Raw genomic sequence first — 11,496 nt, 5'->3', positions numbered from 1 at the left:
AAAAAACAAATATTAGGTGATTTTAGTAAAATTGTCTAATAAAACTTTCTGTATTGAATCATTTTTATTCATTAATACTTTTGTCGTTATTCTCTTCGATTAATACTGCCTTGGGTTGAACCAATAATTGATTCCCTTTTGTTTTAATGAATTTTAAAAAGTGGTGAAAATTCTTCCATCCTGCCCACAAGCTTTGCTTGATGTTTAAATTTTAAAAAAATTAACCACAAATATTAACATAGTTAAAACTAGGAGCTTTTTGTTTCATTTATACCTGAACATAGATGAGGTGTAAATTTTAGGCTATTATGACATCTGTAAGAGAAAAAAAACAAAACAGAATATTAAAAATAGTTAAAAATCCTTGCATAATAACACTCTTAAAAGATATATATACCTATATACAAATGTGAGAAATTTCGTTTTAAGGTACCTTAGGTACAAATACCCAGGTTTCAAAAACTTAGTTTTATGAAACTGAAATTGATTATTTAAGGTAGGTATGTGCCTGGGATATTATTGCTTTTTTTTTCAATAAAATCGAACCATTTTAAATCACCATTTTTTTTTCGAAAACAAATTTAAAGATTTTAAATTATTGATTGTATATTGATTATATTAATGTACACCCTATCTCCCTCAGCTGAGACTGGAGTCAGATAAAAATAATTCCTTGGGGTTACATGTCACTGAATATTCAGTGAAATGCTCATTATAACACTAGTATAATGTTAGTTTAAATGTTTGAATTATTTTAATTGGATCAAAATCCGTTGTTCTTGCTAACCAAGATTCAATCAACAACACTTAATTATAATGTAAATTATAAAAAGCAAAATATATATTCATAATTTAGACAATACTATTAGAGTGTGATTACAGTACGTGTAATTATTTATATTTAAATAAATTGAATTTTATTCCAATAAATGTTTTTTATGTAATTGGTCAACAAAATTTTTGACTGTAAAGATTTTGATCGAGTCAACTCTTGATCGAGCACCCAAAAATATGGCGAGATGTTACACCCCCTACCCACCTCTGCCTATCCCTGACGGTTGACTTAGTATCATTGGCTAATAATTGTGGTAGACATGAAGTACTACTTACTTGACACTGAACACAAGTTGTCAACTTATCAGTACTCAATGAAACAACTAGACTTGTGATACAGACGTTTGCTTGGTACAAACCCCGGGAATCATTTGTCATCATTGAATAATATTTTTATAATTAATATTAACATCATAAACTATTAGGTCCCTTAATTATCTAAACGATTCACATACTCGGCTTGCGCAGATTTATTAAGGCATAAAATTAAATAAATAACTATTATGGTGTATAAAAAACTTAATACTTAGTGACCAGGGGCAGCTGTCCCTCTAGAAGTGAAAAAATTATTAATTTAATAAAAATTAAATTTTTTTTAAGCAAATAATAATTGTAATAACTAATAAAGCACTGCTATAAAGGTAAGTATGTAAGTGTGCTGTGTAGTTAGCGGCCCAATAAAGTTAGGCAGCACATTTTTATGAATACATTTTTTCTATCTTTTCTTAAAATCTTGGTTTCATTTGCCTTTTTTGTGCTGTCATGTCACAACCTGATTGGCTATAGCTTGCCCTCCCCCCTTCCTAGTTTTGATCCTGGGTATATCCTTAGTTAGTGAGTAAACTTATTTATTGTTAAGAATACTCGTTAGATGTATTTTCTTCTTTGAAGTATGAAATTACTATTAATCAAAATTTGCTTATATTTATCTTGAAAAAATGGATATCACCATATTGGTTTTACCAATCTAAATATAATTTATTCATAAATTTATGTTATATTGTTTATTCCAAGGAATATTTTTAAAATTATTTTAATACTTTTTGTTTACAGGAAGGGGAAACATACATCTGCCTTGCACACTAGGTATGTAAGATAAAAATTAATATATAATTTACATACTAATGTTTTATTATAGTTCTTCTCTTAGTTTTAGACATTAAATTGATTTACAAATACATTTTCTCTTTATGTATTTAAAAAGGATGTGGACTTTTTTTTAATTTTGAAATATTTTAGTTGATTTAAATTTATTTACATTGGTTGAACTGTTCTAAAAAAATATTTTAGGGGGAGACTTTACAAGGGAGACCTCTTAGAAGTTACTCATGCATCCTATTCTCAGTTTTGTTTTTTTCACAATCTAGTTAAATTTTTGGTTGTTCGGAATCGCTTTGGTTGTTTAAAAATATTTTTATCCTCTAGCTAAAATCATTCTTAGTTTGCTATTCAAGCATCTAGTTTTTCGCTTAGTTATTCCAAGTTGCTTCCTGTTTTTCGGTTTTCCTATGGGCTCCTTTTCATTCCTCTCTTTTGATCTATCAGTCTCACCCTTTAGATATTAAGCTTTCGTAAATTTTTTTTTTTAGTTTCTCAAACCTCACAGCTTTTATATCTTTGTTAAGGGGACCAGTAATTATAAAATTCATCAAATCAAAGTTCTCTATAGGATCAGCATCATCTACAAATTTACAATTTTTGATTCAACTTTAATTAGGTCTAAGACCTTGTAGGTTCTATCAAAACGATACCAATATTCCAGCTTATTATATAGAAATTATAATTTTCAGGTTTATTACTTCTGAGTGAGAATATAAAATGTCAATTTCTAAAAATAAGCGCTTTTCGAATTAATAGTTTATTTTATGTGTTTTTTTTACTCCATTGGAATTGAATCTAAAGATCGAAGGCTGAGAAATTGTTTTTTCTTTATGAAATTACTCTAGAAATATTGAATTTTGTTTATTCTCCTCATTGGATTACTTCCTCAACGTATATATTATACGTTACTTATAAATATACAGAAATATATTAAGTTTTTTAAGCATCCGTCACTTAGCAACTTCAAGATTTATATCAACTACTTTACTGAAGACATTGTTAAAAAAAATAGTTTGCTTTCTTTGGATTTTACTGATAGATATCTTCCGGACTACACATGCAGTCTTAGTAATGATAATTTTTTTTGTTTGTTTTTTTGGCCCCTGAGAATCAACGACTTTGTTGGAAATCATCATATTTTGGTTATGAAGAACTCATGTTATGAACATACTGTCAGGTGGAAACAACATGAACCACCTAAAAGTTAGCCCGAAGACATCTGTTCCGGGTAACTGTTTTACCGAATAAAAATGAAACTGTGTAGTACAATGACGGTAATGAGGCAAACTTATAGGTGGAAAACCACATTAAAGTTCCAGCCATGAGTACTTTTACCATACCAAAGACTAACACCGTTAGTTTCTTAGAAGTATCTACAGGGAGAAGGTGGGCGAATACTGATGTTCAATATATACAATAATAACAAAATTATTGATGACATACTAATCGTACAAATGCTGGTTGATCTTAAATTTGAATTAAAGCACTTGACAAATCCTATTAATATGCCGTTGGTTAATTGAAGCATGTTAAATTAGTATCTAATTGCAAGCTGCTACAGAACTAAGATAAATCAAAAATTTAGCAAGAAAAATTGCTCACGGCAAACTCACGTCTTGAGTAATAAAAAACGAAACAACCATATCGATATCTATAATAGGAAGATTAAGCTTTTCAACATCTTTTTAAGTTCACAGAGATCATATCCGTTGCAGCTTGTGACCTACCACTCCTTTAAGCTTGCTCATGGCTGACTTGCAGTATTTGTACCTCCTTGTTAAGCACCCTGTACACTTCTTCTAAACTGTTTAGTAACACAACGTGGCTACATTATGTTATATGGGGGAGGGGTGGCATGCACTATTTTCCTTCGAAGCAAAAGTGAAGCCAAAAATGGTGCATTGTACATACCCTTGGAGCTCAGGTTTATGATGCAGTTAATAGGATTAATATGTCTGCCATTATAAGATAAAATTAAAGAAAGCAACCGGTGATTGGCTCCTCTGTCATGGAGTTTCTTGTGAGGCCCGCCTTTCTTGGCTTCACTGTTTCATTTTTCTTTGCAGCTTGTGTTTTATCGTTATAAAAATATGATGTTAAAATTTTTAATATAAAATTGCACCAAATAAAAGATTATAAAATAAACGAAAATTTCTCTATTTTTTCTCTTAATATAAGATGTCTTAATTTAAAAATAAGTATGGTTTTATGATAAGTTACCTTAGCGAGGCTGAAAGAAGTAGCTAATGGTTAAGCTGAAGATTCCCTTCAAAGCCCATCCAGGTTAAAACGACTTTTCTCTCTGCAGATCTGTATTAGAACATCCTACATGACAATATAGTTAATGACGGCATGTTTCACGAGAGGGGAGCGAGAAAAAAAAAAAGAGAAGAGAAATAGGATAAGGTACCCAAGGGAATAAAATAAGGTGTTTGAGAAAAGAATTTACCCAAGGAAGAGGAAGCAGAGAAGCAGACAGATGGAACCCGGGAGTGACACAGAGTAAGTAGCAACGTTCTTCAGGCATCCGGGAGTGGCTCTGCACAATAAGTGTCGAACCCAGGCAATTTATCAGCTTTGGCTCGGCTCAGTATTTCTAGAGCTTCTTCTAGCCTCCTTATTGCTCCGAAATGGGGGAAAAAGATCCCTAGTTGTCATATATTCTTCCGCAGGTTCAGCTTAACACGATCCTGGAATTGCGGTGTAAACATAGTTTTACATTTAAGAAAAAAAAAGAAAGCTACAAAGACAACTGAAGAGTAAGGACGTTCTAACCACTTCAACTTCTTTAATCGTAAATAAATTTTACTAGTAAAGATTAAAACCTATGCAGCGTCTGTTTTATATAATATTTCGTCAATCAAGATACATTCTTTATATACTCTATAAAAATAGCTCCACATATATTTATAAATTTAAATTACTTAAATCACATGAAAAATTATATCGTGAAAATATTTTTCCATTCACATTTACTTTTTCTATAAATTTAATATTAATTATTGTCATTTATTTCCTATATTTAAATTTTAAAAAATATTTCATTATAGAATTATAGTGTAATTCTAAAAACTGTTGCAATTCTGTAATCAATTTTACAACAATACAGAGTGTTTATGAAAGTGTTTATTTGATATTAGTGAGAAGTCTTTAACGAGTATTGTGTCTGATGAACTTAAAAATAATCAGGAGGAGGCAATAATTTTGAATTGTCGTTTTCGTGGTGCACAGCCTTAATCTCATTCAGAATTATGATTATCGGATCCACTGGACTGTATGTTTGTAAACAAAGTAGGTTATTATCCAAAAATGATCAATCTTAACAAAGTCATCCAATGGCCCAACGAAAACTTCGGCATTACAAAGTCTGCGTGCATTGTCCGGTGACAACACAGGAATATTGGGAAAAAATGAGGAAACCTATTTTGTATTGCCTTCATTAAAGCAGGTGGTAGAATTCTTGAAGCTATTAGGTAACTTGGAAGCTTGGAAAACTTGTTTATGTTGATAAACTTTTAATAGGAAAATTCAAATATCAAGTATTATAATCAAGGGGAAAATACTTGGAACATTATAGGAGTGAGGTGGACAGGAGTGCAAGGAGAAAATTGTCACCAACAAGAGCATCACTGATATCAAATATTAATTGAGTTCACTACGACCTATTGAACCATTTCTTATTAGTGACAAAATCTTCCATGAACATTAAAATTTGATATTATTGAAAGACCCAATATGTTCTTACCAAGTGTGTGGTACCATTAGCTTCAGAACCTGTTCTGTTTTGATCTGTAATACCTGAAAATTGCCCAAGATAATTTTAACCGAATTTCCTTAGTCTGGGAGTATTTCCAAAATTATGCCATATGTACTAACGTATAATTTAATAGCGTTTATAAGAAATTTTTAGTATAATAACCTCTTTGAATAACATTTTACCTCAATTTTCGCTCTTTGTATTAGGTTTTCAAATTTCTCAAGTTTTTAGATTTTTAAATTGAATGAGTTAACACCATACCTACACCCTGCCGTTCGTGACACGTCCATATTCCCATAATCTATAGTGCACTGGTATATACCTGTGTGTAGTAGACGAAGAATGCTTTAAAACAAACATAACTGATAAAAACTAAATTTGTTCTTCAATTTAAGTCAATAGAAAATTTTGTATATACCTTATATGTGTGAAAGAGATATTCTTAATTTCATGTGTAAATGTCACACGGCCATCTTGAATTAATCACGACATAAAAACCAAATTAACACCCGAAATTACACCGTTAAGCAGCATATCATAAAGTGATTGTTTATAGTTACATTCAGAGATGGGTGAATATTATTCGATTGACAAGAGACGAATACTTTTTTATTCGTGAATTTTCTACTCGAATAATCAATTGTTCGTACAAAAACATATGATTAACTATCCGAATACTTTTCATTCGTCATTATTTTACACGAATAATCAATTATTCATACAAAAAACGCATGATAACACAAATAATCAATTATTCGTGCAAAAACATATGATTACACGAATAATCAATTATTCGGGCAAACCAAATCGAATAGCCATTTGAATACTTTTGTATTCGTGAATTTTATGGACAAATAATCTCTTATTCGAAAAAAATAGGTGATTAACGTTCCGAATACATTCGTATTCGTATAAAGAAGACATTTTTTGTCCTACAGGCCTATGTTGGTACATAGATATGACCCTCTTATATGTTTCTTAAAACGTGGAAAACGAAAATGCTTTCGATTTTAAGGTCCCATATCAATTTATTTTAACTTTTCTGATTTCTAACATATAAGGGTCCGTTTTTATGTTTTGGGATATGTAGAATATGAAAATACTATTAATTTATTTTAACTTTTCTGACTTCTAACATGTTAAAGTCCCTTTATATGTTTCGGGATATGTAGAATATGAAAATACTATCGATTTAATTATCGCGTATCGATTTATTTTGATTTTTCTGATTTCTTATTTATAAGGATCTATTTATATGTTTGGGATATGCAAAATATAAAAATGCCATCGATTTTAAGATCGCGTATCGATTTATTGTGTGTTTTAAGAGACGCAGAAAATGTTAATGCTATTCATTTTAAAATCGCGCATCGATATATACTAACTTTTCTTTGTGTTCCTTCTTATATTAGAGCCCCTTTATACATATTAAGCCATTTGTATGTTTTCTGCGTCTTAGAAAATTCAAAAGAACACTAATATGTTTGAGATCGGAAAAGTTACTATAAATAGATACGCAAGCATGGGTCATAAAATCAATAGCATTTTAGTTTTCTGCGTCTTAAGAAACATATAAGATGACACTAATATATTAGAAATCACTATAATTAAAATAAATCAAAACGCGATCTAAAAATCGATAGCATTTTCATAGTTTGAATAACCAAAACCATATAGATGGACACTAGTATCTCAGAATTCAGAAAATTAAAAATAAATCGATACTCGATCATAAAATCAATAGCATTTTCATATTCTGCATATCTTAAAACATATAAAGTGACCCTAACATGTTAGAAATCAAGGAAGTTAAAATAAATCGATAGCATCCTAATATTCTGCATATCCGAAAACCTAATAAGTGGCCCCTATGTGTTAGAAATAAAAAAATAAATAAATAAATCAATATGGAATCTTAAAATCGATTGGAATTTTGTTTTGTACTCGTTTGAATATGTGAAATGGGACCCTCATACATTAGAAATTGAATACATTAAAAAATCAAATTGTTATTCGAATAATATGTATTGGACTAATTTTTTATTCGATTGAAATAGTATTTCAAATATTCGAATAAAAAAGTATTCGGATTGTTTAGTCGTATTTTTATTCGAATAAAAATTTATTCGTTTCTCGTCAATTGAATAAAAACTTTGAATAAAAAATTATTCGTCTCTTGTCAATCGAATAATTTTTGCCCAACTCTGGTTAAATCTGTACTTCTTACAAAATCTCTGGGATAATTTTTGCTCTTTGACATATGTTCTAAACAGATGAGACATTTCATGGACCATAACTCACAAACGGTATATATGAAAATATTTATAAATAATTAGATCTTCGTTACATGCACAACTGACAATGTTTTATAAATATGATTGTGCACAACTACACTCTGGAAGAAGTTGTTCTTAGTACAATTTATGACGTTATACAAACCATTATGTATAATCTGGATGAGATTCTACATAGTAGCACCTTCCTACAAATAAAATTTCACGGAATACAAATTACTCCTAGACTGATTTAAAATATTTCACTTCAATTTTTGTTATAGTTATTTGTTAAGTTATTCATTTTAACTGATTACAAAGTGCATTAAACTTTTATTGAATTACTCTAGTACTCAAATACATAACTACCTATATATTTGGTTTTTTCTATTCACTTTAAAGAATGGGACAAACCCTTCTACACCGGTAAAATGGGACGCTTTGGAAAGTAAGAATGGAAAGATACATGAATCATTTTCGTTAAAATTCGATAAAAATACTGACAATTCCTTAATGAAGCTGTTGTATTAGAAAGCAAATCTATGAAGAATTCCGAACAACTGTGGTACGAATCATATGATTCCTTGGACATAGCTTTTTCACCCATACATTATATAAATATTCTTTATAATTATATAAATGTTTATACTCGATGTATTTGATCTAAAGCCTACTATTGTTTAATCTAATAACTCTCGGGCGGTGTCTATAATGGAATTTTTCAAAATAAACCGTAGAAGCAGCATATATCGGATGAAATTACTTTCCCAAAAACTGAAATTTATTTCGACATGTATAGACGATTTTACTGAAAAAGCTAATACATAGATTATGAGTCCGTCTTTTTTCCAAAAAGTCCATAGGAGGAATCGCATCTAATTGTATGTTATACACTTTACGAAATATGTAAAAAATAAATGGCTAAATATAATTTTATAATTGAATCCTTGAAAAAGCAATAGAAAAAGAGGTCATCCAAAAATAGACTGGGATAACGAGGTGACGTTGACTTATAGCGATGCCATCTGACCTGGAGTGAAAGGAACAGTAATCCATAAAGTGGACTCAAACTAATTCTAAAACAGTATTTTATTATAATACGAAACATAAAAACAAAAAAAAATCTCTTAAAATATATACAAACAGAAGAATAAATAAAATGAACATAATCAAACTGTGTATGAAAAAAATAAATAAATAAAATAATATAATCTCTAGTCACATTTACTCTCTTATATACAATATTTATACAATCGACCTGAAGTTACCTGATCTCACTCTATCCCCCACGTGTGAGAGGTAGAGCAGACCTCAAAAGATCCCAGCGCATCCCTGTTAGTGAGCCATTGGAGGCTGAGCAAGTACGCTAAAGCCGCAAACACTCAACTTGAGTGGAGAATCTGACCATTGCCAGAACTCCAATTGTCCGTTTATTTACAATAAGTCTCTTGGCCACTGCCGTTTCAACCTTCTAGGTGGGCTGTAGGAATGGGTGGAACTAGATAAGGTTTGACCAAAGGATTAGGATGGTTGGAAAGGTTTATATGGAATTTTGAGAATTTGGTTGGTATGAGGTCAAGGACAAAAGGGATATGTAGATCATGGTGTAGTGTTCTGTTGGAAACGTAATAGGGTGCATTAACTATTGTTCGAAGGATTTTGGATTGAAAGGATTGGATACTTTGATGTTCAACGGTTTAGCTGTTCCCCAAAGTTCAAGTCCGTAGGTCCAGATAGGTCGGAGTATAGTCTTATAAATTAGTAGTTTGTTTTCTAGTGAGAGATGAGAGGTCCAACTGAGCAGTCGGTATAGTTGGCTGAATCGTCTGTTGAGTTCTTGTCTTTTAAGTCTAGTATGTTGGTACCAGGGGACTTTGTAAAATCTATTGCGGCTATTTTATATTATTTTTATATTTATAAGAAACGTTATCGGTAAATAAAATGGTAAAGAAATTGAGGATTTTTCTATCAAAAGTTACTATTTCCACTTCTCATCATGTGCCGCCTTGTGCAATTTAGTCATTCAGCGGATTCTAGATTCAGTGAAGTTTGTTATCCACTGCCGAATTATATGCCATCACTTAAATACATTAATTATCAGATTGTAGGAGTGCATTGTTATTACTAAATAATAATACAATCAAAAATATAAGTAATACCCAAATGGAAATAATAAATACATATAAAAAAAGGTCGGTTATCTGTAGTTTCATTAATAAAAAACAGTTTTTATTTAAAAAATGCTATAATTTTGGAAAATGATAAAATAGCCAAAAACAGGATATTAAATGAAACTATTTTTCTATATACCAAAATATATCAAAAATAAAGTTATTTACAAAAGTAACACAAAGAAACGTGAATATAAATTATTTAATGCCCCTGAAGAAGACCATCAAGTGGAGTCGAAACTTCAGTCACAGTGGTCTATGTTTGAAGGAACTTAACCAAATCTAATTTTATCGATTTCAATACATTATAACTCTCAATTGTGTGAAAAATGTAACCTATCTATTTAAATTATGCTATGTGAAATCTTAAATAGATAGCAGGAGGTTTAAGATGAAGGCACTCGATCAAAGTGTGCTTAATTGAACAAATGGTCCATCCGCTGCCTCTAGATTCCATTGATATTAATAGCAATTATTTTAAGGCAATATAAAAACCACAAAAGTAAAATAAACTTGTCTATTGTTATGATCCATTATTTTCAAAATAACTTTTGAAGCATATTAGTCAAATAATTATTATGCTAATAAATAAATAATTATTATGCTAATAAATAAATCATTATTATGCTGATAAACAAATAATCATTATGATAATAAATAAATCATTATTATGTTAATGGATAAAATATTATTATGATAATAAATAAATAATTATTATGTTAATAAATAGACAATTATTATGCTAATAAATAGATAATTATTAGGATAATAAAAATAAGTTTTATGCTAATAAATAAATTAAGAATGTACTTTATGAATGAGACCAAAGTTTTGTTATACATGTTTAAACATCGAAAAATAACATTGACCTTAAAAATTATAGCTCCGAAGTATAGTTCTTTGAAGAAGCTAAATAGTTCGATAGTCTTGGGTAAGTAAATAAAGCTGTTCCCTTAAATATCATTGAAAAAATTAATTTCTTTTTTGTTGATTTAAATTCTATCAGCACTTTATTCAATTATTTTCAAGTTTAATACTGTATAATATTTTTAAAAAAACAATCATTAATGCACATATTACGATTTGAATTTTAGCAAAACTTATTCAATTTTATCATTCTGTTAAAAAAAAATGACAATGTATTAAATTCTAGAATTTAAGCCAGATTTTTCAGAATCCTTTTAGTCCACTATCCATCATCTTATTTTAATAAATAAGAATAAATTTGTTCATATTGTTTACAAAGTTTATTAATAGTACTTGAAAAAATACTTAGTATGTACCAATATCCGTTTTTTTTTTTCAGTTCTGATATATTAAATGAACGATGAGATTAATATTATCATTGTTATTTTAATAT

The sequence above is a fragment of the Halyomorpha halys genome, unplaced genomic scaffold, assembly GCF_000696795.3.
Source record: "Halyomorpha halys isolate HHAL.00 unplaced genomic scaffold, Hhal_1.1 Scaffold1072.1, whole genome shotgun sequence".
NCBI classification, from domain to species: domain Eukaryota; kingdom Metazoa; phylum Arthropoda; class Insecta; order Hemiptera; family Pentatomidae; genus Halyomorpha; species Halyomorpha halys.
Note: the sequence above shows the minus strand (reverse complement) of the source record.